General features: G+C 38.2%; 1 protein-coding gene across 3 annotated transcripts in view; it reads right to left on the bottom strand.

Annotated features, from left to right (window-relative positions):
• The window catches only part of SIPA1L2 (signal induced proliferation associated 1 like 2), a 122673-nt gene extending 102428 nt beyond the window's left edge, over positions 1–20245 (bottom strand). For 2 of the 3 annotated variants that reach the window (XM_056487124.1, XM_056487125.1), the window contains exon 1: positions 20042–20244. The gene's annotated coding sequence lies outside the window, so the exon portion shown is untranslated. Of the gene's footprint in view, positions 1–20041 lie in introns of all 3 variants that reach the window. The other variant, XM_056487126.1, reaches the window with a different exon arrangement.
• Between the last annotated feature and the right edge of the window lie 313 nt (positions 20246–20558).

Genomic DNA, 20558 nt, shown 5'->3' with positions numbered 1-20558 from the left:
ATTTGAAAAGCAATATCCATTCATCTTTTGTCTGCTTAAGTCTCAGATTGACTGCTGAGAAGAATTGTTCATAGAACCAATTTTGGATGATCCTCTCTCTGAGAAAGATAACAAAGAGCACTTGCTAAGAAACATGCAATGTGAATAGTAAATATACACTGCAGACACACTCTCTAATATAAGTAGCAGCATAAATAGATCTATCCTTAGGCCATCATAATTTTCTTGCATACACACAAATGCAACTATAGCTTCATCCTGAATATGACAAAAAATCAACTAACCCTGCTGTGAACCGAAAGAGTTCTACCACATTTAGAATATAACCCCAAGTAAAGAACATTCTTTATTATGAAAACAAAAAAGGTAAGCTTGAAATATCTTTACCTTCTGAACTGGCTTTTTAACTGGGAAAGGATCTGTGCTTTACATCAAAATTATTTTGTCTGAAATGAACAGAATACCCCCCAATGCCCATCATTTCCATAGATGTCATTTTACCTGCAATAAATCTGCAAATAATATGGAATGTAAGTATCTTTAATAAAAGGTAATAAACAGAGTTTAATCTTTATCATTTACATTTGCAACATGGCACTCCACACACTGCTATCCACATACATAATGTGAACATCATCTTCATTCCCACCTTTATTTTTCTCCTATGAAACAATGTTCAGCTCCAGGCATCGTTTTCTCCCTTTGCAATACCTCATTTTGACAGCACAGCAAAAGCATGTAATAAGCAAGATCACAAAGACAGCACGAAACAATATCCATGCTGGCACTACCAAATATCACATTTGGACCACAAATTATAGAAAATACAATAGATGAGAGAGATTAAATAGCATAGCTATTTTTAGGAATACCTGAACATTTAGTCCTAATATTATTTTTTTTCTTGTTTGTTTTTGTTTGTTTAGTTGGTTTGTTTTATTTTTAACTTTGTATTATGCCAGAATTCATCACAGAAGAGATAAAGGGCTTAAATTGGAGCAGTCCAGTATAACCACTGCCAAGTTGAGTACCACACCTCATAATGAAAGAGACAGGGGCTCTTAACTTCCCTGCATTTTCAGATTACAGCAGTAAGACATTTGCAGGGCTTTTGACACCACCTGAACACAAAAGACTAGAAACCTCATGAAAATAAGTACGCTGAAAATATTAATGATAAAGGAGAATTATCAGCCTGGAACCAAAAGTACTAAACAAGGCAGAAAAGAAGATTAAAAAAAAATCAGCTGGATGATGAGGTAGTATCTGACTATTTCAATTAAAGATAAGTGGAATATGGCAACTAACTTATGGCAACAGCTTAAAAGCAGGAAACATACAAAAATTACTCACAAGTCATAAAATGGGTGTGAAAAAAACCCATAACTAAATCAGAGTGTGGTGAATGTTATTCACAGAAATAAGATTAATACTTTTTTATATTGTTTCCACAGGTCTGCTTAATATTTTATTTATCATTGACATTTGTCTGAGGAAGAAAAATAGTATTTCTCATTTTTGAGTAGAAAGTAAGGTATTAAGTACTATGGAAAAAACCAAAGTATTTCTTTATCAGGTCTACTTTCATCAAGCAGGAAAAGTAGGATGATCTCAAATATGATCAGTGGAGAGGAATTTTTTATTATGATTTTTTATTATGATTTTGTCTCAAACAAGAGTAGAGTTTTGTGAATATAATTAGTAAATGCCTGAATGTTTGTAGGATATGCTTTTTGAGAATGTTACTTTTTCAAACACACACGTGAGTCACAGTCATTTTAGAATGAGGTAATTAAAAAAAAGGGCTAAAGGATGAACAAAAACCTAATCAGCTTAAGTTTTGGAGTGGCTGAGAGACACTTCTAGAAGTCACGAAGTCCAATCTTCTGCTCAGAGCAGGATTCTCAGCAGCACTGGAAGTGGTCAGGGATGGCTGGGTCCTGCTGAGCCTTCAGGATCTGAAGGGATGGAAAATCCAGCTGTGTCTTTGTGCAGTCTGTTCTGGCGTCCTGGGAGTGTTCTTCTCACATCTGACCCCAACACACCACACCAGAATTTGTGGCCAATCTGACAACAGTGGAAAAAATCCACCTCTATCCTTTTTTGGAACTACCCTCAAGCGGCTGTGGGATACCCTGAGGTCACTCAGGAGCTGCTGCTTTGTCAGAGTGAGCAAGCCTAGCTCTGTCAGCTTCTCCCACCAGCTCCTTTGCTCCAAGCAATGGCCTTCTGCCCTTCTTAGTGCTCCCCAGTGTCTCAACATCCCTCTTGGAATGCAGGGACCAAAATTAGATACTTAACATAAATCAAGACCTTTAACAATTCATCCAGCTCTCCTGCTGAAATATCCAGTAATGTAAACAAAGTAGTTTGCAGAATTTTTTAATTAATTCTTCAGTCAATTATAGTCTTATAGTGTTTTCCTTACACACTTAATTTAGGCATTTGATTGAAAATCCTATTCAAAATTCTGGAGTCCTCTTTCAACCTTAACTCTGAAACAACACTGAAAAGATTGATAATGCCCAGTACTACATTTGAATGTCTCTCCCTCAGAATATCAGAGGCAAAAATAGCATAATTGGTCATCAAATTAATTCCAAGAATATGACTCTTACAGTTTACTAACATTGCTTTTTATAGTCAACACTCACTACATGGTGTGACAGTAGAGTGAAACAGACCAGATTAAACACACACAACACAAATCAAAGAGGAATATACAAGGCAAATGCACAACAGAAGAGTAAGAATTAACAGAGATCCTTTCAAGCTGTACCAAGACCTGAGCTGGTACGTACACTATAACATACTGTAACAAGAACATGATTCCTCTTAGGTCAAGAGAGGCTAATTTGGAAGCAGCCCAAAACTTTCAGCATCCCAAACAACATCTGTCTATATCCATAGTCAAACAGGATTTGGTGACAGATTTTTGGGTTTTGTTTATTCTAATTTCACAGAAATCAAAGAAAGTTTGCCGTACACTAAAATGATTTCACTCATTAAATGAACTGGAAAGAACATCTTTTTTGAAGGTTGTAACACCAGATGTTTCAGTATATTGTAGCTGCCTCATATTAAAAAAAACTGAAGCCCGTTAAAGTGTAAATTTTACATAAGTTTGATTTGAATAAACATTTTTGGGAAGTTGCAATGGGAACATAGATTTTTACACACTTAAAAAATATATAAATTAATTATTCTTTGATTACTTTTGACAAAGGAAACATTTTCACTACATTTGGAATTCCCAATACAGCTAGAGACCAATATACTTACACTACACCCTACGTAGGGGTATACTCTGTTTGCCTGACCAAAAAAAGAAGAAGAAATTTGTTCACGACCCTTCCACTCACCCAAAGTTCCTGAACTGTTAATAAAGAAATAATTGCTATAACCTGTTGGGGGGCAAGGGAAGTTGTTGGTTTTGGCTGTGGGTTTTTGTTTCATTTTGTTTCTCTTCCTCTCCATCCCCATCTCCCTGATACAGCTGCAGAAAAGTCTCCTTCACAAAGCATTTTGAACGTGGGCAATTACAATTACCACCCCTACTGCTGTTTCCCATACCTTTGTTCTTTACTGAATGGCAAAACCAATGCTAACTTAAAACTAAAGTTTAGTCTCTGGTCAGGATAACCTTATTTTGATTCCTTTTCCATTTATGTTTGACAGATATTTTTTCTCTTCTATTACAAAAAAATAAAAATCCACCAGAGACTTTTGACTGTACAAGTTTTCCAGTATAAATTCTTAAGGTCATTGTTCTTGCAGATGAGACTTCAGTAACTTATTTCAAACACGGCACAGTTCCTATGGTTCTGAACAAAAAACACAGTTTGTATTTCAGACATGCCTAAATATGCCAGCCTGCCAATCAAACTAGAAGCCTCCCAAAGGCACTATTGCACAAGAAGAGATGAGGAGAGGCACAGATAATAGCATGCCTCCTGTAAAACAAAAAAATTGCTAAGAATCAGGTTTGTTTGCTGTATCAGAAATATGTGAAAGCAGTGTTTTTCAGGGATTTTTTAGATTTTACTGCCTGGGGAAAAGAAAAAAATACAACACATCTAAATTGTTGAATAGTTAGCAGGGAAAACATTTTCACTTCTCCATGTGCCATATACAGTAGTTTTTTCTCCTTCAGTAGGATAGATCCAGGGTTTGTGTATTTAAAAAGGCCATCTGCCTCTGAACTTACATAAATGCCCTTGACTGTGGAGTAGTTACAGATATCCAGTATTTGAGAAACTGGAGTAATAGTCACCTATGACAGCAGTGAACAAAAAAAAAAAAAAAAAAGTTGTCCAGAAGAAAAATTCCCTCCCCATATTTCTACACACAGTTACACAGTTAAGATATCAGTACACATCAAAGCAATAAAAACAGTGTTAAAAACTGCATTTCTACTCTTAAATTAAAATCCACCAAGAAAGATTTAACAGATTTCAATATGATTCAGATATGACCTAATCTATGTCTAAATAAACCAACAGTAAGAAGATTTTGGACATGCTTATTTAAGAAAATCAAAATAAACGAAAATATAAAACAAGGAGCCTACATTCGGATAATATCAATATATTCAAATAAGTTTTCTGTAAAAGAAAATTAATTATCACATTTATACAAAGAGAGCAACTCATTCTCTCAGTGTGTTTTTTTTAAGGAACAAATTTTAATTTTTTCCCCCAAACATTAGTTTAGTACATTTTATAGATATATATATATATATATTATAATAGCTATCATTTGAGGTTCACACTCCTAGCCCATGCATAGGAGATAATACAAATTAAAATAATGAATGCTGTGTACCTTGACTGGGACCTAGAAAAATACCAAGTTTCTTGTTGTCTTTTATACCCAAATGTACAGATATCTTATTTCAGAAAGACAGCAAGGCTCTGCACCTTTGTGCATTCTGCTACCTTGTAAAGGTAGAGCACAGCTTTGGCACCAGGCCATGCCACATCTGCTGCCTCAAAACCAAGTCTTACCATTCATCCAGCATTTTGTTGTGGGCACAGACTTTTGATCCTGTTAAAAATTCAGTAAATCAAAGGAATTTAACCTAACTCAAAACAAACTTTCAAGGCTGTTGAAGTTCTAGAAACACATCCTTTATCTCAGCCATTGAATCAAAACTAAACCAAGACAAAACCTTCTCCAAGGAAGAAGACTGGAATAAAATCGTGATTTACAACATATTTCAAAACTGTGTTTGCCACTACACAGTTTTATCTCAATAAAAATTATATATTTATATAACTATTTATACCCATTAAGGTTGTATGATTTATTTAATGCTAAAACCTGCAATAGAATGAAAGAGTAATAAAAACCTGCAGCCAAACAGCGTAACATTTCTACCAGGAGTACTAGCAATCAAAAAAAAAAAAATTCTAAATCATAAACATCACAGATCAAGGATAAAATATCTCCTTCTGCTGACTTATAAACCCAAGATAAACAACAGAAGTCTCACCAGTGCTGTTCAGACCTGAGAGTTTTCCTCTTTTGCCCACTTGGAACAATGAAACAGCCACTCACATCTTATTTCTCTTTGTACATTTCAGATGTGTGCACAGGCACCCAAACATACACACCTAAGCCACTCACCCCTCTCTCTTTTGGCAAAGACTTCGCTACTCCCCAACCCAAGATCATTACTGTTTTATTTTTTCATTGCTCAAGGCAACTGTTCAATTGCCCAGTTTTCAAATACACATTTTGCCTGTATCTCAAATATCCTAAATATCACCCAGCATGTCTTCCCCTTCCCACTAAGGGATAGCATTTCTTGTTTCAATCATGATTATTATCTATAATGTTTTTAAGCAGCTCACTCTTTTAAGAAAAATCAGGTACAAAACTGCTTTTTCTAGAAAACCAAAGTATTTTGAAGTTAGCCAACACTTAAGAAGTATAGACAAAAAGAAATAAACAAACAAAAAAAAAAGAACATAAAAGACTATCTAATATACTTTGGACATGAAGAGAGCAGAATATCTTTGCTTGACAATTTTTTTTATCCCTGCCACAAGAGAAAAATAGTATCTAGTGTTAATTAGTAAAAGACACATACTTTAAAAACTGACCATGAACTTTGGAAACACAGAAAGGTCAGGATTCTAGACCTTGGCACTCTGATGGGACAAATAATAGTCAATAATCTTACAGGCATCAGACTCTGCTTTAGATAAAAATCAGACTAAGACAGTGGGAGTAAGTCCAGGCACAGGCTTTGTCCCCTTTTACTGAAAGTGACAGCTGAAAAGAATCTCTATCAGCCAAGCAGGGCAGTGACAGTTCTGTACAAAGAGAAACTCACTTTGCAAGTTTTTCTTTTTTTCTAGTATATCCCCCTACCACAAAAGACAGTGTTAAGTTTCAGGCACATTTTTTTTGTTCTGTGAAGGCCATAAGGTTAAGGCATTCAGAGTAGTTATTCACTTGTGGACTACTACACAAACAGGCCACCATTTTGTTACAAATTGCTCACAATATAATCATGGATAATTAGTCTTGGGAAAAAAAATATAGGGAAAGACATACAAAACAAGCTTGAGGTTTGCTTAATATAAATCCCAAATTCTCAAATATTTACTCAAGATATCAATGACCTTAAAATACAGAGATGCACTTCCATCTGTAATTATCAAAGAGCAGTCAGGAAAGAACCGAATGGGATTCTTTGGATACAAGGAAAAAAATCCAAAACCACCCTCTAAATTCATCTAATCAAGTGCTTAATGTGTAACAATGAAGCTTCAAGTGATTTATTTTCTTTCAGATGAACAATTCTTTTAATCTAACAAAAACTGAAAGCATCTTATATAAATGAATGTATTCACAATTAATATTTTCATTTTTCATTCACTTGGTCTTCTCACTCTCCCTCAAGAGCACCTTGAAACCAAAAATATCCACCTATGCTACAGCCCATCAGTGTGTGGAGAGAAACTGTTGTTAATATATTAACTTCCCAGAAAACATTGCCATACACCTTCTTGCCTCTTAAACATGAGTCTTATCAACTCTTCTAGTAAGATAAGGGCATCTTTATTAACTTAGTTTCTCCATGTACTCATAGTGTGGAAGTTCGACAAATTGTTAATCTTCAATCACAAAGCTAATATTAAACCATACCAGTGGCTATGGTAGTCACATTGAAGAGAAAAAAAAGGCAAAAGTGAAGCTATTTCTGTCAAGGATAGCAGAGTTATCATTAAATTTATGAACAACTTCCAGAGTATACATACTAACAGTATGTTTCAGGCAAGATGTTAAAAAATAAAAAAAACCCACCCTGACTCTACATGAGATAAAATCTTTCTGTCAAAGTATTCAATACATTGATGACATAGAAGTTCAAGAGGCTTTCATTGCCACCATACCCAAACATCACATAGTTGATTCATTTTATCACTTTGATTCACTTTATCACATCTGTATGACAAAAGGTGCTAGTCCTATAGATATTAAAGATGGGGGAAAAAATAAAAAGGACAAGGTTTGTACCCTGAAAAGTATTTAGGCATTTCAAGTCCATTAAACAAACAACCCTCTCCAGCCCCCTCCTCCACCATCTTTGTGGAATGTATACAGACTTTCTGGTCTTCAGAACCTCCTGCAATGTTTTTATTTCCTCTAACTGCTGAGATAAAAAAAACACTGAAAAAGACCAAATCGTTTGAAAGGACAGAACACTCTATGCCTAAAAAACGTAATCCATCTACTCCTCTACTCCATATTCCATTCTTTTAAAATGCATAGCTAGAAGAGGAATTTCACCAATTTGCCAAGTGGTCAAGGGGCATCCTGTGGTGTTGGACTACTCAGGGGCTGAGAGCATCCTCTTGGCAACAATAAATGCAAAACCTTATGGGTAGGATGCAAATCTGAGCACCCATCTCCCAGCCAGGAGGTGCCCAGGAGCTGACAGCCAGCTGTCCTTCACCAGGACGTGTGCTCTGCCTCCAGCAGACCACTCAGGGTTTCAGTGACTTATGCAGCTTTACCACAGGCCTACGCTTTTTAAACAAAGAAAAGTCATTTTTTGTTTCACAAGTGGGTAATGGCAAGTCAGTAGAGGGGTGTGGGAGACAGAACAGAGCACAAGTGAAGTGCATGAAAACTTTTAGTGGAAAATGAAAGACTCTATGTGGGAGGAGAAAAGTATTAGAGTAGAAATTACATCATTACAGTTTAAGGGAAAAATGCATTCTAAACAGATTTCTTCTTTTAATTTATTGTCAAAAAGGTTGAAGGCCATAAACATTTTATTTGAAGCTCAGATTTTAGGTTTCATAATATCTCATAATTGCAAGGCTTTATTGTGGTCAGCTTGACTATGAGCATTTTTATATTGTTGCTATAAATCAGCTGGGCTACTGGCAATTAGCTGCAATTTTGTTGAAAGCTACTTTAAATGAACAAAAAAAACTGTAAAGAAACAGAAAAATACAAAGCAAATATAGCAAGCTGTGTTTTTATTTTGGTGCAAGTAACCAAAACATTGGTATGTGATCAAATCTGAGTCAAACTACCACAGTAAGGAAAAGCCATAAAAATTAAACACTGAAAAAGTCACCGTTACAAGACAGTGATCTGTGATCTTTCCATCAAAAATCTATATAACAGCCATACTGCCTTCATGAAGAGAATTTTTTTCCACCTCAAGCTGAACCTGAAAAAACCTAAAGAGCAAAGTAGATGCAGCTGATGTCATGATTTTAAACCTGCAGAACCACAGTTCTCAATCACTTCCTTTAATAGTATGGGGGTTTTGGTGGGTTTTGTTTCTTTTGTTCAAGTACCCTTCCCATTGAGTAACCATGTCTCAGATTACTCAACTTGAGTGAGCTTGACAAAATGAAGACAATATTTTTTATAATTCTGTCCAAGTCATAACAAGTTAGAGAAAATATTTACTTCCTGAATACTGAGAAATAAGTGTTTACTCGATAAGCTTTGTTCCATCTTGCTGTTTGCTTTCTTCTCAAATATTCTTAAATTTTTGTAAAGCACTTCAGCTTCAGCAGTGCTCTTTTAACTTCCATTTCTCAGTTACTCTGTCACACTGTATAGCACTCAGAACTAGAAATACAGTTTATGTTAAGGTCAACATTTTATTTGGGTTCGCTTCATGACAAACAAATATATTTTACATTCTCTAAAACTTCTCAATCATGTAAACAAAATATTGTTAAGTGGAAAGATCAGGAGATCGATTCCAAAAGCTTAGTCCTGCTCTGAAAAAAAAATGCCAATAAACAGACTTTTATAACTCATTAACTAATTTTGTAGTTCTGAAGATTTTACAAGATGTTGACCTGTACCTATCACCAATCTTAATGCCACAACTTTGGAGATTCATAAGTTTAATAGAATTAATGTTTTAATTCATTGTTTGCTGAAAGTATGGCTTAAAAAGGATATCTGACTGAGATTTTCCATGTTCTTCCATTTTCAGCAAAATAAAATCTTCAGAAGGCAAGCCCAAACTTTCCCTGCCAATTGACAAGCACTACCTATCAGGTTTATTTCAACTTTAAGGAATTCTACCCTAAAGGAAATTCTTTCCATTCTCTTTCCTGTTTGTTTTGATTATCCCAGCATGTATTTGCAACCTTTTTCATACTGAAACTGAATGTTATACAAACGCCTGAAATCTTAAACACTTAATAAAACAGATTCTATAAGCCAAAACAGGGATCTGAAGGTCTGGTTCATGCTTTGGTAAACACAGAAATACTTAAAAGCATAACCACAGTGAAGCTGGATGAGCAAAACCAGGAATCATAAGCTTCTGGCTCTTGTTTATAGCTAATGAAACTAAGAGGTTAGAGCTGAACATTAAAAAAGTGCAAACAGAAGAATGTTTTCAGAACTGAACATTCTAATTTGTATTTTTAAATACTCAGAAAAATCACAGAATTTTTTTCCCCAGACACATGGGTACCTCTAGTGTGGGTTATCACAGGTTTCACTGTACTAAAATTAGTAGCCAAAGCAAAAGAACTAAATACAAATCTAAGTTTGACTTGCTGAGACCCAATTTCAAATTCACATCCTGCTCTTTTACACTAAAAGAATCTTTTGGAAGGAATCCTTTGGAATTGCTCAATAGAAATTCACACATTCAAATTCTAGTATTGGTAACCATGTTTTAAAATCCAGTGACAAGGTCTGCAAAGTATAACTTAAGCCAAACCTGAGAGGACATGCTATTGTCTTTATGCATTTATTTTATTGTTAAGTTCTACAGTTATGAAATACTTAGCTGCCAATAATTTATTTGGGAATTCTTGTCAATTGGATTAAACAAAGAATATATAATATGAGCCTATAAAGAAGACTATGAGTCTTGCAAAAAGATCTTCACAATATTGCAATAGGGAAATATTCTGTACAAATTCTGTAATATGATAAAGTGGAATCACAGTATGCTGGAACATCAACTAAAATTCTCAATTACCGGAGCAACTGATATCACAAAAAATGTTGTGATATTTCATAGATTAATTCACACTGGAAGCCACAACAGCACTGCAGTCAGGCTGACTTCCTTAGGGCTTTGTCCAGTCCTAAAAAGAATGGAAAGGATGTAGATTTGACAACCTGTGCTACCTATTCCAGTTCCTCAGTGTCCTTAGTGAGAATTTTATTTGCAGGTGCCAAATCAGAACCTCACCAGTTTCAGACTCGGTCTCTGTTCCTCCTGCCATGCACCCCAGTAAGGGGCCTGGCTATGTGTTCTCAATAACCTCTCAGGTGTCACCTTGTGAGGCAGCTATTAAGCATCCCCTGAGCTTTCTGATGCCCAGGCTGAGCAAAGTCATTTTTCTCAGCCTCTCCTTATGCGCTCCAAGCCTCTCATTTTCCTCATTTCCACTGAATTAGATTCAATTTACTCAATGTATTTGAGGAACCCAAACTGGATGGGGCATACCCAAAGTGGTGGCCTAAGGAATACTGAGTACTGGCAATCCACTGGCTCTGCTTCTGCTTATCCAGCCCAGCCTGCTGCTGGCATTTGTCACTGCCAGTGAAGCCTGACATGCTGACTCGTGTCAGAATGTTCCAGCAGAGCTGTCTCCCAGGAAGTCACTCCCCACCCCGTCCTGTGGCAAGGGGTAAGAAGAAGCATTTATCCTTGTGGAATGTCACAGGGTTCATCATGGTCCATCCCACCAGCCTCTCTCAGCTGCAGAGAACTGTCGTCAAAATGTGATGTCACATGCAAATTTGATAAGGATACACTTCATCTCCTCCTCCAGGTCACTGATCAAGGTACTAAACAAAACAGGTCCCAATACAGTACTCCACTTGTAACTCATCTCCAAGTGGAATACAAATCATTAATTGCTATGTTTTGAGCCTGACAATCATGCTAAAAGCCTGGATAAAGTGAAGATAAATGATGGTCCGACTGCCATAAGCAATATTAAATCTATTCTGATGGCATTTACAATTTCAGTAGTATACAGAAAGGTCCCACAACTACAAATAAGCATATAAAAGATGCTCAGAAACTTCACACAAGGCTATTTTAATTACTGCTTAAGGGAAAAAAGAAAACAAAACTGAACACAAAATAAAAACAACTCCAGTAGATTCCTTCCTAATAAGGAATAAAACACAGGACTAAAGAAAAATGTTTATGCATGAAACATAAATAATGAAGGGGTTTAAGTCTCAGAATCTGTAAATATAGTCCATGAAAATGAAAACTAATTTCATCACTCAACCAAGAAAACCTAAAATCATTATCCACCTTATACATTAATCATGAAATAGGAGACTTCACACTGTAACAAACAAAGCAATACAAATAATTTCTTAAAGAAAGTTTAAACTTATTTATCAATTTACTAGATTCTCATTATACCTACAGCTGCCACAGATATACTGACACCCTACTTAGGGGATTTCTAGTTGAGCAAATGTTCATACCCACAGAAGTCAACACTTGCTGAGAATTGCTTATATTGTGGAGTTGTTTTTTTCATTCTTATAAGCATTTGTTAAGTAACAAATACCTAACAGATTTTAGATATTTCTTATTATTACTTTTCCCTGCAGTGATTACTGTAGCTGCCATAAAGAACACATACAGTTGTACTGAGAGATGCAACTGAGACACCTGACAGAAAAAAGAAAATCTCTAACTTGCAAATTTAAACACCTCTGACCTACAGGCATGCAGAACACTGGAAAATTAGTGGATAGGAATCTTGATACTGTTGGGTACAGCCTAAGAGAGAGAAACACAGTACTATTAAGCATCTGTTTTCCTCAGGAGAAAGAATTATTATTATTATGTATATATGTAAATATTCAATTTTAACACTCAGCCACAAAAAGCAAGGGTAGATTCTCAATTAGCAATTTGTGCATACAAGGACATAGTTTGTACACCCATTACAAGGTAGAAAGGTACACCTGTACATTGACAGTTTTAATGTAATCTTATATACGTAACAATACTTTTAAAAATACAGCAGTAAAATACAAAGTAAAAACAAAACACTTTTCAAATGAAGTATCTATTTGCTGCAAATCAGTGTAACAGAAAGAATAGTCACCAATTTTTACTTCCTAAGGAAAAAAGGCTTATGCAGGCATAGAGTGCAACACCTCCCTCCACCTCAACATTTTTCAAGCCTAGTTGACTCAGCAGAATCAGAGAGATAAAGTTTCAAAGGTAGTTATGCTCCTAGAAACTGCATTTCACAGGTTAAACAACCACAGAGAAAATGCAGAAAGCATTCCAAGTGTGACAGAAGCAGACATTAGCAAAATTACCAAATCTGACAGTCTCAGAGAGTAATGAAGTAGTGTTTGCCCTTCACTCAGAAATCTCCACCAGAGGCAATGATTTCCAGAGGTTCAGGCTAAGCAGCCTGGCTCAGATGTCAGCAAAATCTTCTGCTCTATCAGTAGAAACTTAATCTTATATAGAAAATACTGGAGCTCCATTTATATTTGAGGTTTTTCAGTGTAGCACTCTGAGCAACCACCTCTACAGCTCTTGATCAATTTAGATCATCTCATCTATCCTGATTTCTTCTCGTAACAAAGTGTTCAAATTCTACATTTAAAGAGAAGTGGAAATGAGCAAACTTGTTCACACACTGTTACAGATTACACAAATTACTGTGTTTACTCCACTTCATCTCACCAGCCTTAAAAAGTACCTTTTGAAATTATTTCCTATGCAAACAAGATTGTGTGATTTAAAGACATGTACGTAGATACAAAGAAAATTTTGGGGGGAGAGGATGTAAACAGCAGAGGATCTGAGAGGGGGAAGACACCCACCTCTGGAGGACCTGCCTGTTCTCAAAAAAATGGTAGCCAGACAAGGCAGAAAACATTTTGAACACTGACAAGTTTATCCCAATAGTTTCTAATTCTGCCAGGCAGCTTCCAGGACTAAGTGCAGATGCCTATGCATCTCTGCCAAATTATTCTGTGAATGGACTGTTGTTCCTGTTGTCTGAAAAGTGAATTTGAAATAGAAGGTTATGGTTTTGACAAAAGGATTTTAAGTACCTGGACATAATTTAATTGACTATTACAGCTCAACCCAGATCAAAGAAGTTGGATCAAACTAAGGAATCCCTCTAGAACAATAATATAAAGGAGGCTATGTAAGTGCCAAAATGAATCTCATGTCTTAGCATATTTTATGAAATAATAATTTAAAAATCCTCAGCTATTTAAAAGCTTTCTTCATGTGATCTTCCCTGCTGAACATCCCATCCCAACAAGTTTCCCACCCCGAACATCCCAACAATCTAAAAGTTATTGCAGTTGAAAATATTTGCAACTCTTGCATACAATGACTAGAGAATGACTTTGTAGTCATTTAGTTTGCTGTATTTAACAACATTCATTCTTTTTCTAATTTACCATGTAACAAGAACAGAACAGTAGCTCTTCAAAATGCCAACACCTCAACAGTTGTGGCTTATCACTGAACACCAATTTCATCAGACATCATAAACCCAACCTAACAGAAACCCCCAGTTGATTTCACTTGTTAGCTCCAGTGTCAGACTGTAGCACACTGACATAACACAGCTTTAAACTAATTCCTACCTTGTCTCAGCTCTTATCACAAGTTCCATACTGTCAAATTACAAACATTTTTCTCTTAGTCTCAGATGGGAGAGAACAGAAGATTAATGACAACACTGCAGAGAAAATAGGCCATGGGTTTGTAAATACAATGGGTTGTTTTACATTAGTCCAATGAAGAAAAATTATTCTCACACTGGGTTTGCATTTATCATCAATTAGAATTTTTACACAACGTACCCAGAGCATACTGCTGAACCCAAATCACAGCTGGCAATCCTGCAGCCCAGTGAGGCAAGGAATCCACTGACTTTGAAAAAGCTCCCTCCATTGCTTTAGGGAAACATCAAGAGGAGCAAGAATAATAAGCTGTTGTCCTGACAACCTTACAAAGTAAAACCAAGGCTTACTTTACTACAGGAGAACACCACAGACAACCTGACCACTAAACTGCTCCTAATTCTTTACGAGCAGCTGGCACTGCAATAAACAAGGCATGAGAATGTATGAACAGACACAGCCACGCTCTTCTGTTCTTTTTTCCCCCCACATTTATTTTTCCACTTTGTGTCACACTAGCAGTACAATGGGATTTCATGCTAAAACATATCAGGTATTCATTTTCAGTGCTGAGAAGCCAGAAAAACACTAGAAGCAAAGGAGTGCTCTTTTCCTTGAATGCACTTCAGGTAACTAAAAGTAGGAAGAAATTAGTTTTGAACAGAAAGCCACAAATGAGAATACCAGAGAAAAAGAATGATTAAATAACTTGCAATCCAGGTGAGGAAAAAAAAAAATCAAAACAACAAACCTGGAAAAACTCTGACTGAAATGTCCTATCTTTGACAAATCTCTTCTTCACCAAATATAGGAAATAGAGCTGCTTTTTTGCAGTGACTACTTTGCTAACTATGCATTAATTTCAGTACTTCTTTTTACTCCCCCACATGAAAGGGAAAAAAACTAGCAAAAAATATTTTAACACTATGTGCACTTATACTTTAGAATGTTTTGCTCTGCCCTTACTCACCTTAATTGCCAATTAAATTGACAATTTACATCCCTTGTCACATCCCTTCACAATTTATCAGATTTGACTGAAGTGACTGTAAAAATCAAAAATGAAATATAAGGTGACCCGGAATCTCCTTTCCATCTCATATGGAACAAACAAGTGTAAAAAAAAAAAGGTGACTCAAAACAAAATATCAAAAATGCCAAATCACTCGAAAAGCTTTATAAAGGTATTAAAACACATTTTATTGCATTTAAATTAACCTGTCACAGAATGTCTAATGCTCTCAGAGTACCTTTTCTAATAAAAAAACATTTAAAATACATAATCTGCAGTTCCTGTAATTAGTATAAAGGTTCTATCATTTCATCCCAGTTTGCATCAGGTTTTAAAAAAAAGCTGGCAAGCCTAAAGGGAAATGGAAGGGCAAATTGATGAGTTTTATGAGAGCTTTGTATCTTTAATCTTTTAGGTAGTCTTTGAAGCAGAGGTATTTCACAATATAACTGTTCAGGTGTAGGTTATATGAAAATTATTTGATGGGATTTATGTTAGAGGACATATGACACACATAAATGCAGGCAGGCACTATCACAATCCACAGCCACTATGCCAGTGAGAATTCAGGCAGCCAAGGGAGAGGGGGAGGAAAGAAGAAATTGCAAACAATACAGGAGCATTTCACAAATATCTGCAGAGCTGGGTACGTGACTTTGCAGGATCCAGAACAAGAAATGAAGACATTATGTAAGAAAAGATTCAAAGTCAATGGCAAAACTCCAAGTCCTGTGCTCAGAATTTTATTTAAGCTGCTGAGGGGGAGGGGAAGCCAGACAACTTCAGCTACTGCCACCTTCCAGCCTCCCAGCTACTACAAGCCAATTTACTACTGCTCCTCTAGCCTTCTAGATTCCCCCACTTTCAAAAAATAGCTACGGTATCTTTCTACACTACATGTCACAGATTTAAAAAACAAAAATAAAAATAAAAAGTAGCTACAGGTCTTTTTTCCAAAGGAACACAGAATCCTCAGTTAACAGCACTAAAATAAATGCCTAGTTCATTTCAAATATCTACTATTCTTAAAATGTCTTACAAGTATTGAATCCAATAAAGCTGTTTGCTTGCATGTTGAAAAAGATAGGACAGCAGCTGCTTACATTTATTGCATGTTCAAAACATTACCTCCGTAAGGATTCAAGACTTTTTTTTAAACAAAACCTTTAATTATGTATGCACTAGTCAATATTTAAGAAATTCCAGAAAACCAGAAGAATCCACTTATAAATCTTGAGTAGCTAACTGCTGATGTAATTACAGTTTCATGATCCAAACAAGAGCCTACATATCTTCTAGTAAGAACTATGGTGCAAACTAATCACAATGACATTTCTGCCTACTGCTGTCCTGTCTAACTAAAAACTAGAAGAGTATCACCAATTACAATAATCCTTTTCAATCTTCTGCTCATTCAATTATGTCTCAAAGTGGCTTTAAATCCAGGGTCAGTGCTTTACTACAAAGGAAGGCAGGTTCTCTCTCATTTACTTCTGTCAGGATAAATCAGATGTTTAACATTAAGTTTGCTCTTTCACAACAAACTAAAAAAAAAAACAGCTATTCAAAAAAGTAAAATCCTGACAATTCTTAAAATTCTAACCAGTCATAGGACATCATCACTGAATGTCATCAGGAATTATTGTTATTCTTAATGCAATTTATGTAAACAGCTAGTGTTTAACAAACAAGCAAATAAACCACTATGAAACATACTAAATACAAATTCCCTCAAATTCTTCTTACTGGATTATTGAATTTGGCAGAGACAGTCCTCACACTCTTCTCTCAAAATTCAAGTAGAAAAACCAGGGTAGAAAAAGACTATCAATGGCACCCCTACATTAAACTTTAAACTGTCCAGATTTATAAAAGGATTTAAATTGTGCTGAAAATAAAGGGAAACTGAAATTGGTCTTGACTTTGCAAGAGGTAATATTTTAAAGAGTCGGATATAAATTATATTGCCTAATGCAAAAAAAAAAAAAAACAAATTCTACTCTGAGGACAGTATGGCAGCACACAGAAAATAAACAGCCCCCTCCACTTCACTGATCCACAGCTCAGCCTTTACCCAAACATTTTAAAATTGCAAAGCATTTTAAATTGCAAAGCAAAAAATGCATGGAAAGAGAAAAGAGCATTTGTCAAACCCTGATTTCATTTCAAACTGTCAAAACAGCTAATCTTGGATGACTAACGTGAGAAACTAGATAACCCAGTGCCCCACCCTCTTTCCACAATCTGTAACTTGTATTATCATAATAGCATAGCATCTCCTTCTGTATTACCAAACTAGATCTCTCAGCAGTAAAAGGCACGAATCTACTACTGAAAATATTTTAACATCCAACCATCTAAGTATAATCCTAACTCCAACCAAGGCAAGGAGAAAATACTTCCTTTCTCCTGCAGTTTGAACAGGTGATCTGCAGATAAAGATCTTCGGTGCAATGCCTGCCTGTGTCCAGCATGAAGCTGGAAGTGGAAAAGCAAACTGCCTCGGTTCAGTCATAAAGGTCAAAAGCAGAAAAAAAAAAAAAAAAAAAAAAAAAAAGATGGTTTTGCCTGCTTGACCACTGCTTTGCTTAGTTCCTCATTTGACTCTCCTCATTTGCAAGAGTATTTCACAATGCACTTGAGTAATGGCATGTCAGTAAATGCCTACAAAAAGAAGAGCATGTTATCTTTCTTTCAGGAAAATGAAATATAAACCTTTAAAAATACTCTGATATGCACAGTAAGCAAATACCAGCTACAAAGAATTGAGGTTTTGTTTAGTTCTAAGCTTCATATTATTTCCTTGGCATATATGAATGAAATGATCTTTAATTGATCCAATAGGATTGGTGAAACAGTCTGGCATCCTTACAAGCATTCCTTCTTGTTACATCTAAGTGCTGCATGACCTGCTAAGGTAACCCACTGGGCATGCAAAACTAAGACAATACATTCAGAGACCTCTCTAAATCTAGCTTTATATGAATGCTACATAAATTATAAATCAACTGTTGTGGACCCTAAGTGATGTTTAAATATCTATAATGCATTAGAGCTCTTGATGATTTAAACATGTTTGCATTAATAATAAAAGATATTTCAAAGATCAAATTTGAAGATTGAAGTATTTCAGAGCTACCACCAAAGAAGCAAATAATGCATTCCCACTGACAAAAGGCACAGTTTTGTAAAAACACAAGAAATAGAGCAATAAGGCATCAAGCCAAGGCATTTCTATATCCAGCAGGCTCTGAGGCACTATGTTTCTGAATCCAACTCCAAAACGTTTCAGTCTAAGGTAGCTAGGTACAGAATCTAGGGGGAAAATAGCTGAACAGACAATATTAATGCCCTATGGTACCTTTTAAAATAAGTCCATCAAACTAAGTAACAACTGAGACTGAATTATTAGCTTTTCCCCATTTTCAAACATCCTGCGTTGTCCAGCTGCCGTCCTTTCTAGCAACGTAAATATTATGCAGAGTTACCTTCCAACTAAACAAACTTTCTTTAGATATTAGTAACACACACGTAAAATAAAGTCCAAAGCAGCAACATGAGCTAATCAAAACAACGAATTACGCCAGCTAGTAAGCAAGCTTCAAACCTGCTTGTGTCTAATCGGTGCACAACTGACTAGAAGATAGTTTACTATTCACGTGAAGAAAAAAAAGCCAGACAAACACAGAAATAGCAGGCTGCAGAGACAGATTACATGCTTTCCTTCCCTGAAGGATAGCTGATATAAGAAAGCCATCTAGTGTTAACTTCCAGAAGTGAAAACTGCGCACAAAAGAGCTCGGGAAAATTTACATGTGCAATTCTCTTTAACTTTGCATGTCTTTTGCATCATAAAAAAAAAAAAAAAACAAAAACAAAACTCGTTTCCTCCAGAAAAGCCAGGCTGAAAGCAAGTATTCAAGCTACCGATGTATTAAAATAACGCAGCACCAAGTACTAAGGTAGTTCACTGACCTACTTCGTGAACCTTAACAGCCATATCTGAAATTTGCCAGCTCCGGAGTTGCCTTTGTCAAGCCTGCGGAACGCTACTTCCCCATCCGCAGGGGCTCTCAGCGCAGCCCAGCCCGGCACAGAAGGGCTGCGAAGCCCAGCACAAAATCTGCGGCAAAGTTGAGCCGAGCTGGCTGCTATTGAACGCACCGAAGTTTGGAGAAGGGAGCCCCGAACAGCTATCGGAGTAACACAAGACAACAAAGAGCGCAAAAGGATGCAGCCTGCGCCTTGTATGCAATAACCAAAATAAAAGGGGATTTAAATCATTTAAGGAAATTGCAGGGTTGAAGAGGCTTTTCCTCTGCTACTCCAAGCGCTTGGCGGTCTCTGCTGCACCGTCCGCGCTGTGAGCAGCAGCTCTCCCCGGAGATGTCCGATCCGGGCAAACTTACTCCGTAATTGCCATTATTGCGGGAGTGAGACTCGGAGAGGGGAGGGGGTGCTCGGGCAGCGGCAGAGCCGCCCCGCAGGTGACGGCGCCCCGCGGACACCCCCGCGGCCATTCCGCACGGGCGGATCGCATCGCTATTCATAAAGCGACGTGCGGAGCGAGCCGCCCCGGCCGCAGCCACCCTGCCGAGCGCGGCGGGCACCGTGCGGCTACAGGGGCGAGGACGAGGTGCCGCCGGGGAACGGGGGCCCGCGGCTCCCCGCCGCTTCCCCACCCGCCCAGCCCTCCGTCCTCCCGCGGAGCCCGGAGGAGCCGAGCCTCCCTCCCAAAGGCACCTGAGGGAACAGGAGACGGGTCTGTCCTCACAGCACCCCCTTCCCCGAAGTGCTCCGGAGCCGCTCCCGGGAGGGAAGGCACTCGCACGCCCGCGGGGCACGGGCGCGGGGGCGGCCGCCGCTCCTTACCTGGCGCTGCCGCGGCCGCCGCTGCTGCCCGCGCTCCGGCTGCTCCGGCCGCGGGACCCCCATGCCCCCGCGCACTCGGGCTCCGCTCCGCTCCCCTCCCGCGGGACACGCACCCGCGGGGCGCCGTCCGCTGCGGTGCTGCGGGCTGCGTGAGCGCCGCCGCTCCTGCTGCCGCTCCCCCGCCACCCCTTCCCGGCGCTCCCCCGCGCTCCGCCCGGCGCTGGGTCTGGAGTGCGGCTCCGCCGCCGGACGGGAGGGCGGGGCGGCGGCGGGAGGGCGGGGGCAGCAGCGACACTCACACCCGCGCTCACGGCCCCGCACGGCCGCAGCCCCGCCCCGCCCGCCGGCCCCGCCTCCAGCGCTCCGCCGGCGCTCCCCCGGCACCGCCAGCCCCGCATTGGCCGCTCGTCTGTCGCGCATCCCACACCGCGCCCCGCCCCGCGGCCCGACACCGCCTCTCCGCCGCGGCGGGGCGCGGGAGGGGAGCCGCGGGCGCCCCGGGCACGGGCGGACAGCT

Source organism: Oenanthe melanoleuca, chromosome 3, assembly GCF_029582105.1.
Source record: "Oenanthe melanoleuca isolate GR-GAL-2019-014 chromosome 3, OMel1.0, whole genome shotgun sequence".
NCBI classification, from domain to species: Eukaryota; Metazoa; Chordata; class Aves; order Passeriformes; family Muscicapidae; genus Oenanthe; species Oenanthe melanoleuca.
Note: the sequence above shows the minus strand (reverse complement) of the source record. Positions and strands in the feature narration are given on the sequence as shown.